Here is a 23,252-nt window from a genome sequence, read left to right on the forward strand (position 1 = left end):
TTTGTGAATACAAGTTTTGGTAAAGTACACTTCTCATTACAATTTTGTAGGTACTCAGTAGTAATACCCTGACTCAAAACTTCCAGTGTGAATTGCAGAGACCAATACTCTGCCTAGTTGTAAATGTACCTCATAATTATGAAACCATGGAATGTATTACTCTGGTTCAAGAGTTTTAAAACAGTTGGCTGAGTTCATGGGACTATTAATGTTGATTTTCAATAAGTCTTGGAATACCAGAAGAAAGCTAACATTTTGAAAATATTTTAAAAGGGTAAATAGGATGACCAGGCAAATTATAGGCCTGTCAGTCTGACTTTGATCCTGGGCAAGATAATGGATTGGCTAATGTGGGACTTGATTAATAAAGAATTAAAGGAGGGTAATATCATTAATGTCAATCAACATGAATTTATGGAAAATAGATACTGTCAAACTAACTTGATTTTTTTTATGAGATTACATGTTTTGGTGTTAAAGGTAATAGACTGATGTAATATACTTAGACTTCTGTAAGTCATTTGTCTTGGTATTGTGTGACATTTTGATTCAAAATCTAGAAAGATATTAAAACAACATGGCACACATTAAATGGATTAAAAGCTGTCTACCTGAAAGGTCTCAAAATGTAATTGCAAATGTTGTTGTCGTCGTCATCATCATCATCATCGAACAGATGTGTTTCTAGTGGGGTCCTGCAGGGATGAGTTTTTTGGCCCTAGGCTATTTAATATTTTTATTAATGACTTGGAAGAAAACATAAAACCATCGCTGATAATGTTCACAGATGACACAAAAATTGGGGGAGTGGTAAATTATGAAGAGGACAGGTCATTGATACAGTGCGATCTGAATTGCTTGGTAAGCTGAGAACAACATGCCTTCTAATACGGCCAAATGTAAATGTATACATCTAGGAACAAAGAATATAGGCCACTCTTACATGATAGCAAAATCTACCCTGAGAAGCAATGACTCTGTAAAAGATTTTGGGGTTGTGGAGGATAATCAGCTGAACATGAGCTCCTACTGCAACACTATGGACAAAGGGCTAACACAAAGGGATGCATAAACAGGGAAATCTGGAGTAGGAGTAGAGTTTATTTTACTTCTGTTTTGGAGACTGGTGCAGCCACTCTATCTTTTTATCTTAACAAAGAGAAGATTAAGGGGTGACTTGATCTTGGGTGACTTGGTTAAGGGGTGACTTCACGTGTCTATCAGTATCTACATGAGGAACAAATATTTAATTCTGGGCTCTTCTGTCTAGCAGAGGAAAGTATAACATGATCCAATGGCTAGGAGTTGAAGCTAGACAAATTCAGATTGGAAAAAGGCACATATTTTCAACAGTAAGGGTAATTAACCAATGGTCATGGTGGATTCTCCATCACTGACAATTTTAAAATCAAGATTAAATGTTTTTCTAAAATCTAGAAATTATTTTGGGGAAGTGCTATGGCCTGTGTTATACCGGGGGTCAGATTAGATGATCACATACACCCTTCTCTCCTTGGAATCTATGAACGGGCCTGAACCTTAGCGGTGCTGAGCACCTGCAACTCCAGTTGATTTCTGGCATCTATAAACCAAACCCATGCAGGTGAGGGAAAGGTATATAATGATTGTGATAGTAATACTACTTAGGGCTCAGATGTCCTTATTAGCATTGCCTCTCCATTTACAGGAAGGGACTAAAACTCAGGATAAAATCTGTAGATTGAGCAGGTCTTTGGATGCTTCTTCCTTCTCCTATATTGGTGTTTTTCACTTGATTGACTTAATAAAATGAAGCACTGAGATGAGCATGGCAATAAAGGGCTAGATGTTAAATGACACATAGTGCAAAATGAAATGATGTTTCCATCTTTACCCTTGTTCTCAAAATAAGTTGTGGGAAATTTCCCAAGCTGTGAGCGTGGTGTCAGAGAGCAAGCATTTCATAAAAAAGCCTCCATACACGTTGGTGCATGAGCGAAGGCCAGCTGAAGTGAATGGGAACCTTGAGGAATTCCCATAATTTCTTCTGTACTGTAGAATATGCATTTCAGAGGCAGGTCTCCATACTCAAGTCTTCTATGATTTTAAAAAGGGCATTTCCCCTGGCCATAAGTGAAACTCTGAGTATGAACTTACATATTTCTGGTGTTGGAATGACAGAATACTTTATATAACACAAGTCTATGGAGCTGCATTGCAGATTTCTGAGCCTAGGAGACCAAATTCACAATGAAAAATATCAAAAATGAAGTCCTTTGTGCATGGGCTGCAGACATTTGTTTGTCTTCTGTTTTTATTTATTTATGCACCATTTGCATAATTGTATCAAACATGACATACATCAAGTAAGAGATAAAAAAATTAAAAGGGAAATTTAAAAAATGGAAAGAAAACAAAAAAATTCACAGTCGGACTCCTATAAGTCTTTAGTATAAGCATGAAGTTAAGACACAAAAGCATTAGCAATAACAACATTGTGGGGGGAGAGTATAAAAGAGAGACCACAAAGCCATTAAAGCAATTAAGAAAAGATTAAGGTTGCTTGTTGTAGAAAGACCCATTAATCAATAGGCCAGAAATCACAGCATGTTGTAAAATATGTCACAAAAAAAGAGAACAAACAGGCTAAATATATCCCAAACCAACGGATGCAGAGTTCTCATTAGTGAGAAATCATATTAATCACACGAGGAAATTAGATTATGTTATTGGCATTGATAGCTCCTTTAAGAGCTAGATTTTCTCAGACAGTTCTGCCCCGTTTACACATGTAAGAATAGCTCTTACAGAACACATCCCTAACTGACATAAAAATAAAGACATCTAAAAGCGATTGTCAACAGTTGGCACCAGACAATGGCATAAGACTAGAAAGCTTACACATAAAAAGAACACAGATACATCCTTGACTCCAGTGGGAATAGAGGGCACTCGGCACTTTACATGATGGGGCGAGTTATTATTATTCATAGAATAATTACTCACAATCTACCATTCATATATATATCAGGCTGCTATACAAAGATGACATGATGGCTGTCAGAAGGACAGAACAACTGAAAATCCCCAGGTTTACAAAATGCCTTTAGGCATCTGATGGGGGTCTTAATATGCTAATGAGGAAAGGAAGCAGAGTGGGAGGGCTACGCACACATGTTAAAACCTGCACCTGAAATAATTGAAAATTGGCTTAGAGTGGAGGCGTGTAACCTGATTGATACCAGCTCTAGGGCACTTTGCTTCATCTTCAGCAACAGGGTCATCATGCCGTTCCAAACAGACAGCTGTACTTTGAGGAGAAGCAGCCACCGGTGGGATGGAACTGACAGCTAACGGGTTTGCAGAAATGACTACAGTGGGTCGGGAATTTTTCAGTGAAGTGTTTTCTCATTAAAAAAAAAATGTCATTTCAGCAAAACGAAAACTATTTGCAGAGAAGAATCAGTTTCAACAAATTGCTTCACCGGAAAAAAAGGTTTTTGAAATTGTTGAAATGTCACATTTTCAAAACAAAACAAACAAAAAATCCCATTTCCCAATTCAAAATTACTTTTCTGTTCACACTTTGAGTTAACAATAGTTTTTTAAAAAAAAACAAAAATAAAAAAAGTGGTCAAAATCTAAATGAAATGTTTCAAAATTGTTGCAACAAAATGTTTTGATTGTCTTAAATTGAAAAAAATATTTTTGTGTGTGTGGAGATTTTGACTTTTTCTCAGGCTGGAGAAGATTTTTGAAATCTCAAATATTTTCCTGGGACAGGAAAACCATTTCCTGCCCAATTTAACCTATATAGAAACAATTATTTGGGAATTCCAAACAGCTTTTTCATTCAAGATTTCTTGTTGCAAAGGCAGAAAGAATTTTTGTGACCTATTAAAGATGGCCAACATTACCACAATAGGCTGTTAGGTAAAAAGGTAGAAGGATTTAGGAAATGAAGAATATTCTTGTGCTTAAATCATAAGCACCGTGGATTAGGTGACCAGGTAACATAGATAAATATATGTTACCAGTGCTGCCCCAGACATTCTGTGTAACGTTGGGCAAGTCACTTAGGATCTGATTTCCAGGCAGGCCGAGTACCCAGGATGCCCTATTCACTTCAGCTAGACCTGTGAATGTCCAGCACTTCTGAAAATCAGGCCCTTAACTTCTGTCCTTCATTTTCCTCAAATGTTGTAAAAGCACTTGTAGAACTAATGGTGCTATTGTCTCAAATCATGGAAGTTTGTAGAGGGCTTTAAGTTGGAATATGCTGCAAAGCATCATTATTTGATGCATATTTGCTCTGTTTCCACGTCTAATGCTCATTTGGAAACACGCTATTTTATTTCTGTCGTACATCAGTGAGAACTCATAACCAACAAATACCTGGTCACCATGCAGTTTATGTCTCTGCCATTAGGTTATGATGTAGGCAGCTAAGCTCACATAATAGAGCTCTCAGGGCAAATATTAATGAATTATCAACACTGACAATCTGAGCTATACAAATTATGCTAATGATACGGACTCCAGACATTGGCTGATTGCTTAAAAGGGTCTGTAAGGAATTTATTCACCCAGATACTGCACTACATAGTTAAATACATTACAGTAGCTTCCAGCTCTACAGCAAAGCATAAGTGATTGGCAGTGTCGTAGACTGCGTGGAACAATGGCCTTATCCTATATGGTCACCCTTTTGTGCCTAGGAAGACCTAGGATTCTATTTTGATACTACCCATGTGTTGTTAATTGCTTGTTGGGAGGCAAGGGAGCTCAGTGAAAGCACCAATAGATGTAAAGGTTCCATATCATCTGGTTTGGATCTTATCTATATTCAAAATAAGAATATCTTATATTCAAGTCTTAGTTGTTGCTAATCAAGGTGTAAACACATATTTTATTGTTGGTGTGTGGGTGCAACAGCCAAGTCTAGGAATATCAGTCAATTTTTAGCTGCGGTTCTTCTGTTCCCTGCTGTCCCTCCCTGTTCCATTCAGTGTCACCTTGCTCTTCTTCCAATGTTATTTTACTGCATAAACACATCTTCTATCATATTGTTTATCCATGCATGGAACAAGAGAATATTCTGTGCTATTCTGAACCCATTGACATTTAGAGAGAGTTGGGATTTAGAAAGACCATAGAAGATGGAATTGCAGTATAGTGATTAAGACATGAACAAGGATTTAAGCAGAAACAAGGTCAAAGTAAGGGTGAACTCTGGCAATATTTCAGAGTTGGGGATAGGTAGGAGAGAGGAAAAAGGTAGTTTGAGCCTCTGAACAAGTTGTTTATTGTTTTATATTTGGCACTGTCATGGTGTAGAGATGTTGTACAGTTACTGACACATGACTGTACATTTCCTCCTCACTTGCTGCATTTCCCTGCATTCTGCTATGGGGTGTCTGAGGAATTATTTCTCGGAAACAAATCTTTCTAATCTGATTGGCTTCTATGATCCTTGCTGGCTCCAGTAGTTAGGATTTTCACACTGCTTGCCAATAACAAAGATGCTGCCACAGCTTCTCACTCCCATCAGCTGACGCAGGGAAACCCCAGTATTTCCATGGGGAAATATCTACCCTTTGATTTGCTTCCCTCTTTTGCCCACTTTCTCCCCACTACTATTGGTGTTCTCAGAAACTGCCAGTTATTTGGTTTGCATGGTTTGGTCATGTTGGAAGGCGCCTCAATCTTGTTTTCTCGATGCAGACAAAACTATATTACATTTCTTCTGGATAGTGAAAGAGTGAGATAGGAGTAATAAAGGAGATGGGTGAGGAGGGAGGGATGGAGGGAAAGGAAATGATTTACCTTCTAGTAGCATGAGTGTCCCATTTTTTGGGTAGGGTTTCCTTCTTTTATTTAAAATATGACTATTTACTTAAAATTATCTAGTAATAACCACTTTAGGGTGCTTAATAAAAATCAAATCCTGGTATAATAAATATCTCAGCTTCAGGGTTCATTTGCTATAAATGCCCTAGCTTTTGGCCTCAGCATTTCCTCTACATAGGATATGGTTGTTAGTTACCTTATAAATAAAAGCACTCTCATGTTATAATGCAGTTATTACACCACATTGCGTTGTCTGAGCGAGTTAATGTTCATGTAGCACATTGGGCACCTCAGAGTTTATACAGGGCCATTGCTGTTTTTGTTGTCTATTCTGTTTGGGGCTCAGTTTATTACAAAGCTCATAGAAAGTTAGGTTGAAGGAACATCATAATGTTGCTGGCACATGACAGGGTGACAGGTCTGCCTTTTTCAAAAACATTCTAAGCTCAGGACTAGATATTTATAAAGAGATGGCCAGGCTGTGGAAACTACACACATGGATGATGATTCTTTTGTATTACTGAAGCCCCAGAGATGGTTCTAGAAAAATTCTGTAAAACCAAACAAGGCGATTGAAGTATTGTTGTACTGTTGAAGTTATGAATTAGTATTGAATAACTACTGTTGTAATTTCACCCTGTGGTCTTTACGTGTGTTTTTACCTGTCTCATTTGCATCTGCACTCTTCCATCTTTCTTTTGATAGCATTATGATATCCCCAGAATAATTGTCAAAATAATTCTACATCTATAAATATAAGCCTCACTATTTCATTTAGGAAATAATAATAGCCAGCTCCTAACAGAGAACATAAAACTCCACAAAACAGACATGCTAGCATTAACACTTGTCATGTAATTTTAATGGGTCAGCTTTATCAGAAAGTCCTTTCTTCCCCCTCCATGCCCCCACCATGTCATGATTTCTTCCACTGAGATATGCTATAAATCCCTTTTTCATATTAAGCTGAGCTGAGCTAATGATGATTGAATGTGGTTATACGAAATGAACCAGCAGTTGAAACATTTTGTTGTCTGAGTATGGGGTTGGTGCTTTTTTCAATAGTATCCCTTATGTTCCAATTGCCATGATATAGGAGTTTCTTCTTATTGTGTTACTGCATTAAAACTGTATATTATTACCCCCATATGATACAGGGTGCATGTTACAATGTACATTTTCTATTTTTAAACATAGGGGGTTTGACAGTGAGGCAGTCTGAAATTTTCTGATCACAAAAGCAGATAGGGCACGGGCAGATAGTTCAAGCTTATTACACAATTCATTGTCAGTGAGATGTGAGAAGAGTTCTGCTTAGAAGTTGTATAACTCTTAGATATTATGGCGATGGATGTTCCACAAAAACCTAGGGTAGAGAAATATCTGTTTCCTTGGCCTGCTCAATCCTTGGCTTCTGTGCTGAGACTACCAGCAAGGCTGCCAATTATTTACTTTATTTATTTCAATGTATATACTAGACAAAATATATTAATGTAAGGGCTCTAGGCACCTTTGAAATTTTCATGAAATTTTCAGGTTTCATTCCTAATTGGAACAAAAACAAAAAATTTTTAAATCTCTAATTCTTGAAGTTCTCAAAACAGAATTTCCATTCTCTGCACAGCTCTGTTTAGTAGGTTTGGGAACTTTGTACCAGTGTAGAAGGGAGTGAATTCCAGAGTTCAGGGACCCAGACTGAGAATATCCTGATGGCATCCCTTACTCCAGCCTTCACTGATTACAACTGTTGTCATCAAGCAGAGACAGAGAGACAGTCTCTCAGACAGGCACGTGACAAGCTATTGAGGGCTTTATAAGTCAACAATCTTAAACTCCATTAGGAAACCAATAGGCAGTCAGTGTAGATCCCAGTGGGACAAACTGTTTGCAAGTTTGCCACCTTCTGCAGCAGTTTCCAAATGGATTTGAGGTATATCCCTTGTAAAGTAGTCTGGTCTGGAGGTGACAGAGGCATGGATGATGGTAGGAAGGTTCATGTCTAAGAGAAAAGCTTGCACCCTCATGGCTTAACAAATAACCCAAACTCAACCCAAATAAAAAAAGGGCACATATGCTTTGTCAAAGGTTGACTTCCCATAACTTGTTAACATAAATTCCAAATCATCCGGATTAAGTTACAGACAGCTAGTCTTCACCCGTAACCCAGTCTCATCCAAATGCCAGGTAAATTCAACTGTATCAGCTGAAATGGTAACATAGAGCTTGCTGTGATCAGCATCTGAAGGTACCATAATAGCCCATACTTAGTTACTAAATCTCCTTATGACCATATATATATATATATATATATATATATATATAAAGACAAGAGGGGTCACAAGACTGGTCTCTGAGGAACCTCATAGAAGAGCTCCCTCAAGGAAGAAGAGCTAGTGTTAATAGGGATGGTCAATAAGAAAGGAATAGAGCCACCCAAGAGCTGCCTACCCACTCATGCTACAGTCATCAGGCAAGTAAACTGAACCTCATGATCAGCCATGCCCATCTATCTTTATTTTATATGCCATTTTCTTCTTCCTGAACTTTTAGGTGATTGCACGTTCTGACACAGGTCGAGCATACAGTGAAGTCTGCTGACCCAGTAATACCTACCACCATTTGGCATCATCATACCATCTTTCTGGTACTAACATATCACTTTACTTCTGTTCATCTTCGCTGGTTTACAAAAATAGGTCAGGGACCGTTCATCTGAGAAAAGGGATGACTAAGCTGGGGGATATGATAGAGGTCTACAAAATCATGAATGGTGTGGAGAAAGTGAATAAAGTGTTATTTACCCCCTCATATACCACAAGAACCAGGGGTCACCCAATGAAATTGATAGGTAGCAGGTTTAAAACATTATAAGGAAGCACTTTCTCACACAATGCATCGTCAGTCTGTGGACCTCGTTGCCAGAGGATGTTGTAAAGGCCAAAAGTATAAGGGTTCAAAAAAGAATTAGATCAGTTAATGAAGGATAGGCCCGTCAATGGCTTTTTGCCAAGGTGGTCCAGGACACAACCCAATGTGCCGGGTGTCCCTAAACTCTGACTGCCAGAAGCAGGGAGTGGATGACAGTGGATGGATCACTAGATAATTGCCCTATTCAGTTCATTTCCTCTGAAACATCTAGCACTGGCCACTGTTGGAAGACAAAACACTGGGCTAGATGGACCATTGGTTTGACCCAGTATGGCCTTTCTTATTTTATAATCCCAGAAAATGCAAATATATATATATAAAGATATTTTTAAGGAATTAAACAAATTACATGGGTTGACTTGGACCAGAAATAAGAGAGGTAGCAGTAGGTTTGTTTTTAACACTTTATGTCTAACCAGAAAGGAGAACGGTGAACTGTTTCATTCTTTTTCTTGTTGTTATTTTTTGTTTTGACGTTAAAATGTGTATAAATCAGTTTAAATAACTCATCAATTTTATGTGAAGTATTTACACCTAAGTCTCTTAAAGAAGAGTTGGGTAGCAGAGATCTTGGAACAGGGGAAAATTTAACAATTCTTCTATTATCACCTTGCATATGACATGAGCCCTGGTTCAGCAAGTATGTGTCTAACTTTAAGCATGTGAGTAGTTTCATTGAAATCAACAGAGCTTCTCATATTCTTAAATATCTCAATGGATTGGGTTAATAGTTGTCTAAAGACTGAGAAGGTTCTTCTGTAAGACTTGTATGCTCAATTTTACAATGGGGTCATTTTAGAATTTCTGACTTTTTAATTATTAATGTAGAATTAAACAATTATGCATATCCATATTAGGCTCACTGAAATTAATATTATTTATATAAACAGCTGTTATGAATATTAAGATATGCAGGGAATGAAAGCAAATTTAGGAATACAGTACAGTCTCAGTCATGCCATAAAAAATGTATATTTGTTCTTTGTTCATTGACCAATATTCAATATTTTTATAGCAAATGAGGCATGAAGAAATTGTGCACAAATAACAGTGCCAGTAAAAAAAAAATCCCTCACTAGATGGAGTACGTATATTAATACAATATATTCATTTGTATATTTCTCTGACTGCTGTTATATATAACTTAAAATCTCAAAGAATAATACTGAGATGCACATCAAAGATGACTTTTTGAGAAGACATTTTACCTTCTGAAGTTAGTGGGATCTGAATACTAATAGTCAGTATGTTCTTATGTCCTAGAGTTGATTCTTATTCTGAACTCAAAAAAAGCATTTAGAATTAACGCTTTTTCAGATTTGTTGAGCTAACCTATTGTTTGACTTTGGAACTACATGACTCTGATTCTAGCTATGGAGGAAGTTGGACACACTTTCCTTTCCACTGCAAATGTTGGGTGCCTGTAGGGAAAGAGAAGAGATGGGAGCGTCAGAATAAAAGGCGATAACTAAGGGTGACCTATAATGGATGGTGGCAAAACTGTGATCCTGCAATCAGACCTGCAGAGGTAGATCCCTGAGCCTATGTGGAGCCCCATGTATTTCAATGAGGTTCCAAAAGAGTACTTGAATAAGGTTCCTCCCATGAAGATCAGATTTCGGGATTGGTGCCATTTCAAGCAATACCAAAGTCCTGGGTCACAGTTTTAGAGATTTAGGAGTAGAGCCAGTTGGATGTTTTTTCAATGAACAAATTGACAAAATTTTTATCAGGAACGTTTCTAAGATCAAGGATGGAGTTTCTGGTCAAAACCAGAGAGATAGAGTCCAGCCTAGAATAGTCAAGTGTTGAGGGTGCTCACCTGGAATATGAAAGAATAGAAGACCACGGACTTGACCCTAGGTCTCTCAGGGCCCAGGTGAGTGCCCCCACCACCAGTCTATTAGCTATTATGGGGTGGCAGGCTCTCTCTGGTTTTTGGTGAAAAAGTTTGAAACATCTCAGTTTTGTCCTGATGAAAATATCTGAAATCTTCAAAATTTTCACGGGGCGTTTTCTGCCAGATCTATTTAGGGTGTCTTTTGGCATATGTTTTGGTCAGGAAGATGGGTGAAGAAATACATCAGGCCACTGGTAAAGTAAAAATTGGCATAATGAGATATTCATGTGAATAAAAATTAACGCTCAGTGACTGAGGAACTGAGTATTAGTGTTTGTTTCCTCCATTTTTTGTGTACATTCAGTCTGCATTCTTTGATTTGCTCTTGTCTGCATTTCCAATGAAATACTGGTCTCAATGCAGTCAGTGGGAAAGCTACAGGTTTTATAGAACTGAATGTAATATCTGCGTAATGAGAAAAAGGTATGGTTTTTTTTAAATAAAACTTGTTGTTAGTCAGGTTCCGGGGCTAAAAATCACTGTGTGGATGTTCAGGCTAAGGGTGGAGTGCGCTCACTGGGACCTGTAAGGATGGATGATCCCAGAACTTGGGCTCCAGCCTGAATGTGAATGTCTACATAACGATTTTTAGCCCTGGATCCTGAGCCCTATGAGCCTGAGTCAGCTGACCTGGGCCAGCCGCAGGTCTATTATCCTTGTGTAAACAAACCTGTCCCTAATAGAACTGTTTTGCAGAAAAAAAGAGAGGATTTCACACTCCAGGCTGTCCCACGTGAGCCCTTTTGCCGTGATGTGCCATCACATATGCCACACATGAATTGTGTGCCCCAAAATTCACAAAAAAGTAATCCAGCTGGTGGTCCACAGGCTGGATGTTGCCTTTGAAATGATTCCATCCAGCCCATGAACATGCATTATAGCACAAAATGGTGTCCTCTGCACAGCATGATGGTGCATGTACTGCACATGCGAGATCACACCATGTGGCGGGTGCATCTCTGTGGAACATCACTAAAATGGGTGGACCACCTAAAACATGCAAGTGTAAAATTGAATTGTCCATGATGGAACAGAATTAGTGACATGAACTCTTCATCAGGATGGAAAGTTTAGTGCAAAATATATTGATTAAAATGTTGTTGCATGCCTTAATAAAAATGTCACAGCACACCACTGTCTGTCTGCGGGTTCAGGTAGCATACAGACCTGTTTTCTTCACAGGTCTGAATTTTACCCTGAGTTGAGTGGTTTAGTAAGCATGTTTCTTTGAAAAAAATCCCTATCCGCAATGTGTAAAGAAACCATGCTAGTATCTATTAGCAGGTATCAGTGTTTAAATATGGCAGTTGATAGGGCAATTTCATATAGCTGATAGTAGTACTTCTTTTGTCACTTGCTGCCTAATCCTGCACCAAAAGGAGTTTTGCTAATGAATTCAAGCGGGCTTAGATGCTATTGATGGACCAAATTTTGCTTTTGGTTACAGAGAGAAGCTTTCTGTTTCATGTTTAAAATGCACCGCTTTCCTTTAAAAATAGCACAGGTATTTTGATCAATTGCCACTGAGGCTATGGCTACACTAGAGAGGTTACAGCAGCCCACTTGTACTGATGCAGCTGTGCCGCTGTAAGCTCTCTTGTGTAGTCGCTCTAAGCTGACAGGAGAGACGTCTCCCGTCAACTTAATTACTCCTCACCCAACGAGCAGCGGTAGCTATGCTGACGGGAGAAGCTCTCCTGCCAACATAGCGCTGTCCACATGGGTGCTTAGGTCGGTGTCATTTATGTCACTCAAGGAATGGCTTATTCACACCCCTGAGTGACATAACTGATACCCACATAAGTGGTAGTATAAACATAGCCTCAGACTAAAAAGGAAGAATGTGCTTCAAGGGAGCAGGGTTCTAATAAATTCTTGGTAAAACAACAGCCTGAGGGACTAGGAAAGGGAATTTACAAATTGGTCAGACAATGAGCTTGGGGCAAAGGGAAGAGTCAGATATCAGCTGTGAATTATTCAGGGCTGAGGAAAAGTTAATCTTTCTCCAGAAATAGTTTGTTCTGTACAAGTGTTAAAGGGATAAAAATGTTCAGTGACAAGTTCCAGTCTGCTCTCTGGGTTGACAGTAATCAATTCATTTTTGCCTGCTGCCGCCTTGGCTTTGCAGACTTTTCTGTTCACTTTCTCTAATGTTCTGCTTTCATTTATAACTACAAGGACTGACTTTTTGAGACCAGACATGTCATTCTTGATCCTCTGCAGTGATTGTGCAACAGCTAAACAACTTAATAATATCTGACAGGCGCTTTGGCCTACTATATACAATAGTATATATGTACCACAAAAGTTCACATACTTCCAAATAAAGTGCTACCTTCCGAAAAATAGGAGCTTGAATATTAGAGGTTTTCAGATATGATGCTGATGGTGGGTCATGAAAGTACCGAGGTGCGTGGCTAGATAGGTAGATTGAATATGTTTGCTATGCCGTTACTTACCTGCTGGATGGACCATATCTCCTGCTGCTCTGAATCACTAGACTGAAGCTACAGGCTTCCTGGAAGAATCCTACAATTGTAGAAGTTAGAGATGGAAAAAGACCTAATGGGTCATTTGGGACTATCACAGTTCAGGGCAACTACACCTCATTGGTTCAGCAGGAGCACCCAGGCTTGGCTTCAACTTCCAGTTACCTTGCTGGGTGGAGGCCTGCGTCTTTCTCCCTTCTGATTGGGGTAGTCCCAGGCTGCGCAGTTCCCTGCTTACACGGTGTATTTCCCAGCACAGATGGGTTCCACCAAGTATTTCCCGGCACTGACAGGTTGACCAAGGATGTGCTTGCTTTCTCTTCAGAGACTCATAACACAGTGATTGTCAACAGATATAAGTTACCATGTGGCACTTCCTATTTAAGCCTACTTTATTCTGATGATAAAAACCTTTACAGAGAAAACATATTAACAACAATAAAATAATTTATGTGCATGTTAATAAGCTCATCAGAATTAACCCCAACCCTAATGTGGGTCCTGGAAGGCACAGTTCTTCCAATCCAACCCTAAGGATTGGGGCCCTCTATGCACCAGATATCCTGCCCGCTTGCTGGATCAGGAAGAAGGCCCTGAACCGGTTTAAAACCAGGCTGTTTATCCAGAAACCATTTCTTTGTCAGTCTCCGGAGAATCCAGTCTGGACTAGTATATGTGTACCTCTCCAGGGGATGGCTTCTTTAGAGATGTTACAACCTGAGTGAATTTGCCTAATTGCTTCCTGCTGTTCTTCTGTTTACCCTTCCCATGGAAAGACATGCAGTTCTACAATAAGACGTACGCAGCTGCATTTTGTGCAATGAACTCCAAAGATGGCTAAATGATTTCCATAAGGTTTAACTTAATTCAATGAAGTTCATTCAGGATATTTCAGGAAATTGTCAGTTTGTCACTTGAATATCCTCCTGGAAGTACAAGATGATTTCCTACAGTGCTATGTCATTATCTGGTGATCAGCATTCTTGGTGCTGAAGAATCCTATTCAGAAGTCAGGCAATATTGCCTACTAGTTTAGGGAGGCAGGAGATATTCACAGGTGGATAGGGGTAAGCAGGTACTTTAACTCCAACATATCTCCATCCCATAAGGTCCCTTTGACATCATTCTTGACACTAGAATAATGGAAATAAGCAAGCTTGCGTGAGAAGCTTCAGAAGCAAACCAACTGCTGAATATTGGAGAATTTGTATTGCTTTCATTTTGCTTGGGTAATGAGACGTAATCTAATAATGTTCAGATAGCTCACCGGTGTCTATTCCATAGGTCATTGTTCCTTATAATGTGCAGAAATTATCAAGAAATTATTTCTGCGACATGTCCTGTCTATGCAGATTTTGTATATCATGATGTTCCTTCAGCCAGATGCTCACTTTCCCACATATATATATATTCAGTTACTTATCTGACATGTCATATAAGCACACCAATTTTAAAGGAATGCTTACCTCCTCCCCTTCCTCCCCAAAAGGTGATCATACAAAAATATCAAACCAGAAGATATTAAAAAGTTTCTGGACTGCAATACCTCAGAAGCACAGTTGGCTCTTTCTTGCTGTGAAGAGTCTTTGTGGCACTTCATGGGTACAATTGCTTGAACCTGGGCTGACCTCTCAGCTTCTGTGGAAGTGGCATCTTTTCTGGAAGGGACAACAAGCATGAGGTCTTCTCCACTTGAGTTGCAGCCAGTTTCAGACTCTGAGGCTCTGAAGATGCTGGGGGAACTTTGAGACTCCACCTGTAAATTGACGCTATCTCCATCCTAACTAGGAAAACCTTGAGATGAAACTGTAGGTCCATAGTGGAAGGCATTGTCAATGCTACTCTTTAGTGTAGCTTCTTTTAAAGAAGTCTTCCCAACTTTTATTATCCAGATCCATGGTCTGGAGGTCCTTTAGAATTCTTAAGTGTGTCTGGATGACCAGGCCATGGCAGTAGGTAAAAGGATTTTTTTATCTACTTTGCTTCGTGAGGAGATCCTTTCCTTTGGTTGCAGACCTTGCCAGAGAGATCCATGCTTCTTTCACCTCATGATTAGATCATTGTAATGCACCATAAATAGACCTGCACCTCAAGACCAGTCATAAACTTCAGCTGGTGGTGAATGTGATGACTCATTTGTTGAGGGGTGCTTCTTATGATGAGCCCACGACACCTACGCTCAACTATCTGAACTTGGGAGTGGCTTCCAGTTTTTTCTGTGTGTAAATGAAGATATTGATTTTAATTAGCCTTAAATTTGCATCCTTGTAATCACAGAAGCCACATCTCTTCTCATGTGATTCTGTGGCAGTTAAGATTAGCTGAGGTGACCAAACTAATAGGAATTGGTTGAGTCTCCTCTGGCATTTTGGGAGCAAGTTCCTTGGCTGGAATTTGCTTTCCCCTTTGGCTTCTCAGAGGATAGATTTATTGATTTTTCAGGTGATGCAGTCAGGCTCATCAGTTCTCCCATGTTTTGGGGAGAGGGAGAGATACCAGTTGGTTGGGGATGCCAGGATATTTTTATGTTCTATGGCAGGAGGATTTGAGAGAATCATTGTTTTGATGACAGTTACTGATGACTGTACATGAGCCAAGACTACTGGACAGATGCATTTTTATACGTTGAAATAATTAATAAATCAACCCCTCTAATATACCCATCTATGTTGTACCTACAATGACTTGGTATATCATTTTGGTATATGCCAGCACGTTATAGTGAAAGAAAATCAAAATATGTTTGAGTGAATGGCAGAGAGATCATTATTGTCTGTTGTTATGGGTCTGGTAGACTTTCATTCTCTTGGTTCTTGGATTCCAATTTTCCAATATGTGCATTTATTTTACTAGAGGATAAATAGGAGAGTGGACTGTCCTGTATTCTAAGTGCCTTTTTGAGTAACTTTTGTTGTTTCTTTGCCAGAGGATGACAGGGATACATGCTGAGTATCTTCAGGACAGCCCAAATCTAAGGAAAATTGCTGCTGAATATGAGATCCTTTCCTCGATTGCATCTAGTGTCCCTGAGTCTCAGAAAGAATCAGCTTCTCCGTAGTTGGTGAAAGAACTGCACATAAACACCACTGAAGTCAATGGGATTTAAGCATGTGCTTAAGCGTTGTTTTGATTTGGAGTGCTTTCCTGAATGAAGTCAAATGAAGTCAAATGGAGAGAGGGGATAGTAGTTTAGTATGATAATGTGCTAGTAGTTCAGGTGATGTGAAGAGGAGGCAGCAGTGTCCACTCAGCATGACTTCCAGACTTGCTATAGCTTGCAAGCATTGCTAATTATATCTGGCATTTGCAAGAAATTATGGAACTGATCCTACTCCCATCGAGCTCAATGGCAAAATTCCCAAGGAATTCAATGGGAACAGGATCAGGCCCAAGTTTTGTAAAATGTAGGAGCATTCCTCTCACCTTTGTTGTACAAAGAGAGGATTCTCTTAACATTTTGTATAATTTTTCTGAACTGGTTATTCCTCCGGGTTCCTGTGCAGAGTTCCCTGCTCTTCCCAATGATGTATTTAGACAAAATATCTTTTCTTTTCTTTTTTTAAGGGTCTTCTGTTTTATTTGGGAAATCGCATTTGACATTGATGGATCTTCCCCGCTCCTTTCTTGTTCTAATGAAAAACACCTGCAGCAAAAAACAGATTTGAATAAGTCAATTTGGAGCCTATGTGCTATTGTAGTAAAAATGCTTTATCATATTGCGCAGCATAAATATTGTATGGAAAGTATATTTACATAACTTACCAAATTTTCCTTGCAGAGAGTATATTTAAAAATAAATAAATTGGGTTATATGTGTTTAGATTGGTGGTTGCAGAAACTGCTCTGTTGATAATAATACTGAATATGTAAATTCATTTTTTTAACAGCCAGTGCTTTAGGTTGCATTTACTGTAAACAAAGATGTATTTTTGGGGCAGTTGGTTTGAGTTTATTGTTTATGTAAATCTCTCAGAATGTGACATAGCCAGATAGCTTCCTATGTTGTGCTGATCCACATTTTAGGCCGGCAGCCAAAGTATTTTATCTTTTACTTCATTATAGTGATCTTCCAATTAGCTGTGGTCTGTAATACCCTGATTTTGGTGGCAGTGGTTTGGGGAGGATTGTTTGATAGTTCTGCTTGAGAGGCAAAATGAGGGGCCTTATTATAGAAAGTGCAGAGGTTGTGCAGTAGCTGAGTTCTGTTGCAAAGTTTGCCGATAAGGGAAAACTGGCCCTTGAGCATCCATTCTATTCTGTATATTAACACTTCTAATCTGCACTGCTGATAAAACTGCAAGCCATTTGCCTTTGGAGGAATTAGTTCTGCCTCACTTGTGTAACCAGGCGATGGTGATTAACCTTTAAACTGTCCAATATTCTCAGCAGACTCCTGCTCCAGATTAGAAACTATTTAGTTATGACCAACTAAATTAACAACATTGCCTCCTCTGAAGAATAAGATTTGGAAGGTATGCATTTTAAGGTGGAATTGTGTTTGGAATTTATGTAACATGCTTATTTACTTGTCACCAGATGCAGTATTTCCCCATATATATATATATATATATATATTCGGCATATACAAAAGGGAAAAATGAAGAAGAAGAAGAAGAAAGGAATATATTGATTTCAGATCAAAGCAGTTTACAATTACATATGTACATGAGTATATTTAGTTGATGACTACATATTTGGTTTTAGAGAATCCAGCATTTATTTAGATGGCCTATACCCATTCTCAGTCCAGGTTAAAATTAAACTTTTAGTTCTTCAATAAAACATAGAATACAGAGGAAAGATTGGGCAGGATTCTATAATAGTGAATTTATGATGGGGAGATTAGTAAGTAATATGGAAAAAGAACACCTTCCTTTAAAAGGAAACATAATTTTCCCAATTCTTCAAGAGGGAGATTATCAGAAATTTACTAACCTTATGTTAGAACCAGACAAAACAAAAGATTTTGCACATGGTGGTTACAAACTAATGTATCCAATGGACTTTAGCTGCTGTGATAACCTACCACTGTACTATTGTATCTACACATTTTAAATGTGTAATTTATCAACTGAAATATACCCTCCAATACCTGTGCCATAAAAGAAAGGAGCAAGGGCAATTATGTAATAGTATAGCGTTTGTCTGACATGTCTTAAATCCCCATATTGTTATTCCTCACTGGATAACAAATACAAAATCCCTGTTAGCAATATTTTCTGTTTTACCAGTTTTATATTAGCTGCCTCCTTAAAAATTGCTAATCTAGATACTACATTAGTAGGATGTCAGTCAAACTGCAATCCACAGTGAAGCCTTCTTCATATACCAATTTAAATCATTCATGGTCCTTTCTTTGGCATTATTCAAAAGATCATAATAATTTTCTTGTGCCCACAGCACAAAAAAATCAATTATTTCCCCACAAAGACTTGAAAGTACTTAGCGAGTGCTGCAAGAAAAGCTGAGGGTTATATCAAATTGAAATTGCACTCATTACACACAACACAATTAGTTGCCACTAGTCTGGCCGGTGCTTTAATTCTGAATGGCATATCTTTATTATTACAGAAACAAGCATGCAAATGGCATTGTTCAGGATTTGCAGAAATCAATAGGATATAGTGCTGTGTGTTTGGTGGCCACTGTCACTCAGTCTGCTGTGGATTTGAGATAATGTGTGTATTTGAATTAATGAAGGGAACGTGAGACATCATAAGTGACACCCAAATAAAAGAAATGGGTACATGATATTTGTAATTATTCTACTTGTGTTTTTGTTGTAAATACTTGTGCTTTTTGTTTTTTAATCAAAGGATTAATTGCATTTTAATAAGGCATTATGATTTTCAGAGCTTTAGTTAATTAAAACTCGTAGTATATAATTATGAAGTGATGCCGAGATTTTTCTAAAGATCACCCATATATTTAGAATATTGTATTTTTTTTTTCTTGTTAAGCAGTTGCTACATTTTTTAAATGAATTGTATTAAATGTTTGAGAGTTGATGGCAATTCCAGATGGATTTCTATTAGTGGCGGCTAGAAACTTAGATTATGTTATTGGGAGAATTAAAGTGGATGATTAAAATATTTTAAATATTGGTTAAAATATTTTTGGACTATACTAGTGAAATGATCATTAACACAGATATTAGTTGCCAGACACAGTAGTGAGAACAAATGAGTAAATTCAACATATAACTCCATTCATTAAGTCTCACCTTTGTTGCTGCAGTTTGAGATTCTAAATACAAGCCACAAATACTCAGTGGTGTCACAGGGAAAAGATCATCTCTCATGTGATAGAACAGGAACCCGAAAGAGGGAGAAAAAGGAAGTGTGTATATATGGGGGAGCAATAAATGACTTTCTATATCCACTCCTCTGATATAAATGAATGTTCCAGGTATAAAGCTTTAGTCACTTACAGCACAACCCATTTTGAAGAAATATAGGAGTGTTTCCTGTGGGAGTATATTATGTATGGATTGATAGATTAATTACCCGGTAGAAAAAACAGAATTACAGTGAAACATTATTAAAAAGTTAAAAATCTTAATGTTACATTTGAAATTTCCCTCTGGGAATATTAAAAAGTTCTCTCTCTAGTTTTATTTATTCACTGTGGGTATCAGTAAGAAAACTCCATTTTGCTTTTAAAAAAAAATGCAAAAAGGGCAAAATGTCATTTAGCTTTTGGACATGCTTGGTAAAAGCCTTATTTCATGTGGACTGTAAAATTAAATTCATGTGTTTGCAAAGCACTCCAAGGCGATCATGTATTCTTACGACATAATACCATGAACTAGGACGGTTTCTGATGTCCTCACTCTAAGGATGAATCTCAAATTAGAACGCAGCATTTACCAGTTTGAAACCCTGGGGTGGAGATTCACAAATGTTGTCTGTTTGGGGTTTTTTTTTCCTACCTTGAGTTTTCTGTTACTTTTAAAGGCAAATCTACCCAAATGCCTAAAATGTCCATGGCAAAGTGGAATGATGAGGTTTGAAGAGGGGGAAAAGGAAGCAAAAGAATTCTCAAAAAATCACCTCAACTTCAGCACTCCCAACAGGATTTTATGAGTTGTCTATAAATGGATTTTAAGTAGGATTTTCCCATGTTTTCTTCCAAAGCTGATTTAAAATCTAATATTATTAGATTGGTCACAGCTTTCATATTTTAACTGTCAAACCCAAAGCCTGAAAGGTGATTCATTCAAAGCTTGCTAAAATATTTGCTCAGTAGCACAATAGTATGTGATGGAAAATAAACTCCTCTAGAGCATCTCACCCTATCAGCCATGGCCTGAAGCAGGAAAAGAATGAGGGAAGGTCAGTCAATTATGTGTGGTAATCACCGTAAGCATATTATCTGAGACACAGATGTCTTCCCTGACCCCACACGACATAGCTATTAACCCCACAGCAGTATAAAAATGGGGAGGAGGAGGAGCTGGTCCCTTAGGTAAACCAGACCTTTTCAGTCAAGACTTGTCCACCAGATCAGAAAAGTTCCAGACATGAAGACTGTTTTTCAGGGAGCTGTCCAACAACCTGACCTTTTGTCACTGCAGTCAGCGCAGTGGCCTATCCTCTTTGGGGACCTTTCTATAGACCTAGTCATGTGAGATAAATAGTTGCATCATCTTAAAATGAGACTGACAAATTGACTTGTGAGATATCTCAGGAACATAATAGCCTTGGAATGCTACTTTCCATTTGTTTAAGAAAAGCAATTTTTGTGTTCCTGCATACATTTAAATAGTTGGTGTATTAATGTTGATAAAGTATAATAATACCAATATCATGCAATTGCCTGTGTTTAGAAAAGAGATGCCGTTCTCATTACACTGAATAATTGTACTGATTACCACATACAATTCCTTTTTAAGTTTAGGATTTGTTCTATATTTACTTCATCAAACTTATCATCTGGGGTACATCTCATATTCACGCAAAGGGAATTTTCCCAGTGTCATTGTTCAAATAAACTAAATACACAAGAGGAATTTTTACTTGCTTACTAGCCTAAGCTACTAACTTTTTTTTTAAAGGTAACCTTTTAAAATAAGGTTAATAAGAAAGAAACCCATTTTGGCAGTGCCCCTTACTGGACTTTAAGCTACCTAACACGGGCCATCGGATCCCACTGTTTCTTTTAAAAAATGGGTTTTCTTTGTTTTGATTTTGTAAATCTTGGAATGCCATCTTGTATTTTATTAACAACAAGATGTACGAACCATAAGGGATATAGTGCATTTTCATATGACATGACATACAGTGCACTACAATCTATGATGTGCCAGATTTGGGCTTTCAGGTATAATCATTGTTTTCAATAGTATTACAATAGTGTAAAACCCATGGAACTGGGCTCAGAAATTCCAGTGTAGTTGCATAGCTGTCCTCATGCATTCATATGTCCAAACTCAGCAAATGATGCAACAAAAGAATCCTCTATGATCTTTTTTCAAATAATGGAATTATTAAAAGATATTGGTCCTGATACTACTGTCTTCTCTAAAGCAAAACTCCCTGGGGCTCATTGCAGAGGACTTTGAATAATCACTGTGAGAGCTAGCAGTTTAATACTTTGGTATCATACTAGCTCAATAAAGTACTATTTCGAGAGAAGGAACGGGCCCGATTCCACGCTGGCACAGGCCCTACTGTACAGTCCCCAGGAGGGATTGCAATAGCACAAGGTGCACACAATCTCCACTCTTCCAGGAACATCACAGACTTGATAGCACAACCTGAAAAATGGGCAGAATAGGCTGGGGAGGTGTGTGACTAGGACAGCGTGAGATATATGCATTTAGCACATCCCCACTGCAGCCGCTAGTGGCAGGACTCAGAGAGAGCCATGGCAGAGATGAAAGATGCTCTTCCCCTTTGGGTGTAGAGTCTCTTAGTGGTGCAGGAATGTACAATATATACCTCCCTGAACCGGGGTGGTGAATCTGCCTGCTGTATTAACTTATTACTCTTTCCCCACATTTTCATCTTAGCCTTATTTGTAAGGGTATGTGTACACTTTACGCTGGAGATGTGATTTTCATCTTGAGGAGACATACATGTGCTACCTCTGATCAAGCTACATGCCGATCCAAGATGCTAGGTACATGTTCGGCGCAGCTAGCTCCTCCCATGGTTCATGTCACCTTGGCTACACTCTATTTTTAGCACATTAGCTCAATCAGAGCTAGTGCTCTAGTTGGAAATTACATCTCTATCTCGAGTGTAGACATGCATTAAAAATTGGTAAATAAATTCCTGTGTCAGATGTTTTGCTATTGGTTGAAGATCTTGCAATGGCCATCCATATCTCTTTCACCTCCAGATTAGATACTTCAATGTGCTCTCCATGAGGCTGCATCTTATAACTGTATGGGAACTGCGTCAGTTGCAGAATTGGGTGGCCTGCTTATTAAGTGGTGTGTCTACCATGAGAATATTAAACCAGTGCTCTATGACCTGTGTTGGCTGCCTTTGGGTCCCTGGATTGATTTTAAGGTGTTGGTTTTGATCTATAAAGACCTGAGTCCTACCTATTTAAGGGTCCACATCTCTCCTGTGACATATTGCCTCACCTGCATGTGATGGCTCCTGAACTGAAGACCCATTGGTATAAATGAGAGGGGGCAGCTGGCAGTGCATTCTCCATTAGGCCCTAGTCCTTTGCAACGCACTACCTTCCCCCCCTCCCCTGCCAGTTCCACAACAGTCTGAGTTTGTTGGCCTTTCTGGAATGCTGCAAGGCCACCTTTGCTCCCTGCCTCATGAGGCAATGGGAGTTGGATGGCGGTAGTGCGGTACTCTGGAGACAGTGCGGGAGGTCATTTAATTTCAGGTTATGTGTGTGTTGCTGTTTGTTTGAGTTGATCTGAGGGAACTGATGAGCCTGTTTATTTTAATGTATTATTTAAAAATTGTCAAGGAAACAATGGGTGTGTGTGTGTGTGTGTGTGAGGGGGTGCTCTTTATTCACGCATTGTATGAATCTAAATAAAAAGTAAACTATAACTACGTAGAATTTGGTTCTGATCTCATTCACATCATTATAAATCAGGAGTGACTCCCCTGAAATCAAGCACTTATTGA

The sequence above is a fragment of the Emydura macquarii genome, unplaced genomic scaffold, assembly GCF_026122565.2.
Source record: "Emydura macquarii macquarii isolate MOO-44397 ecotype Brisbane River unplaced genomic scaffold, CSIRO-AGI_Emac_v2 contig_2676, whole genome shotgun sequence".
NCBI classification, from domain to species: domain Eukaryota; kingdom Metazoa; phylum Chordata; order Testudines; family Chelidae; genus Emydura; species Emydura macquarii.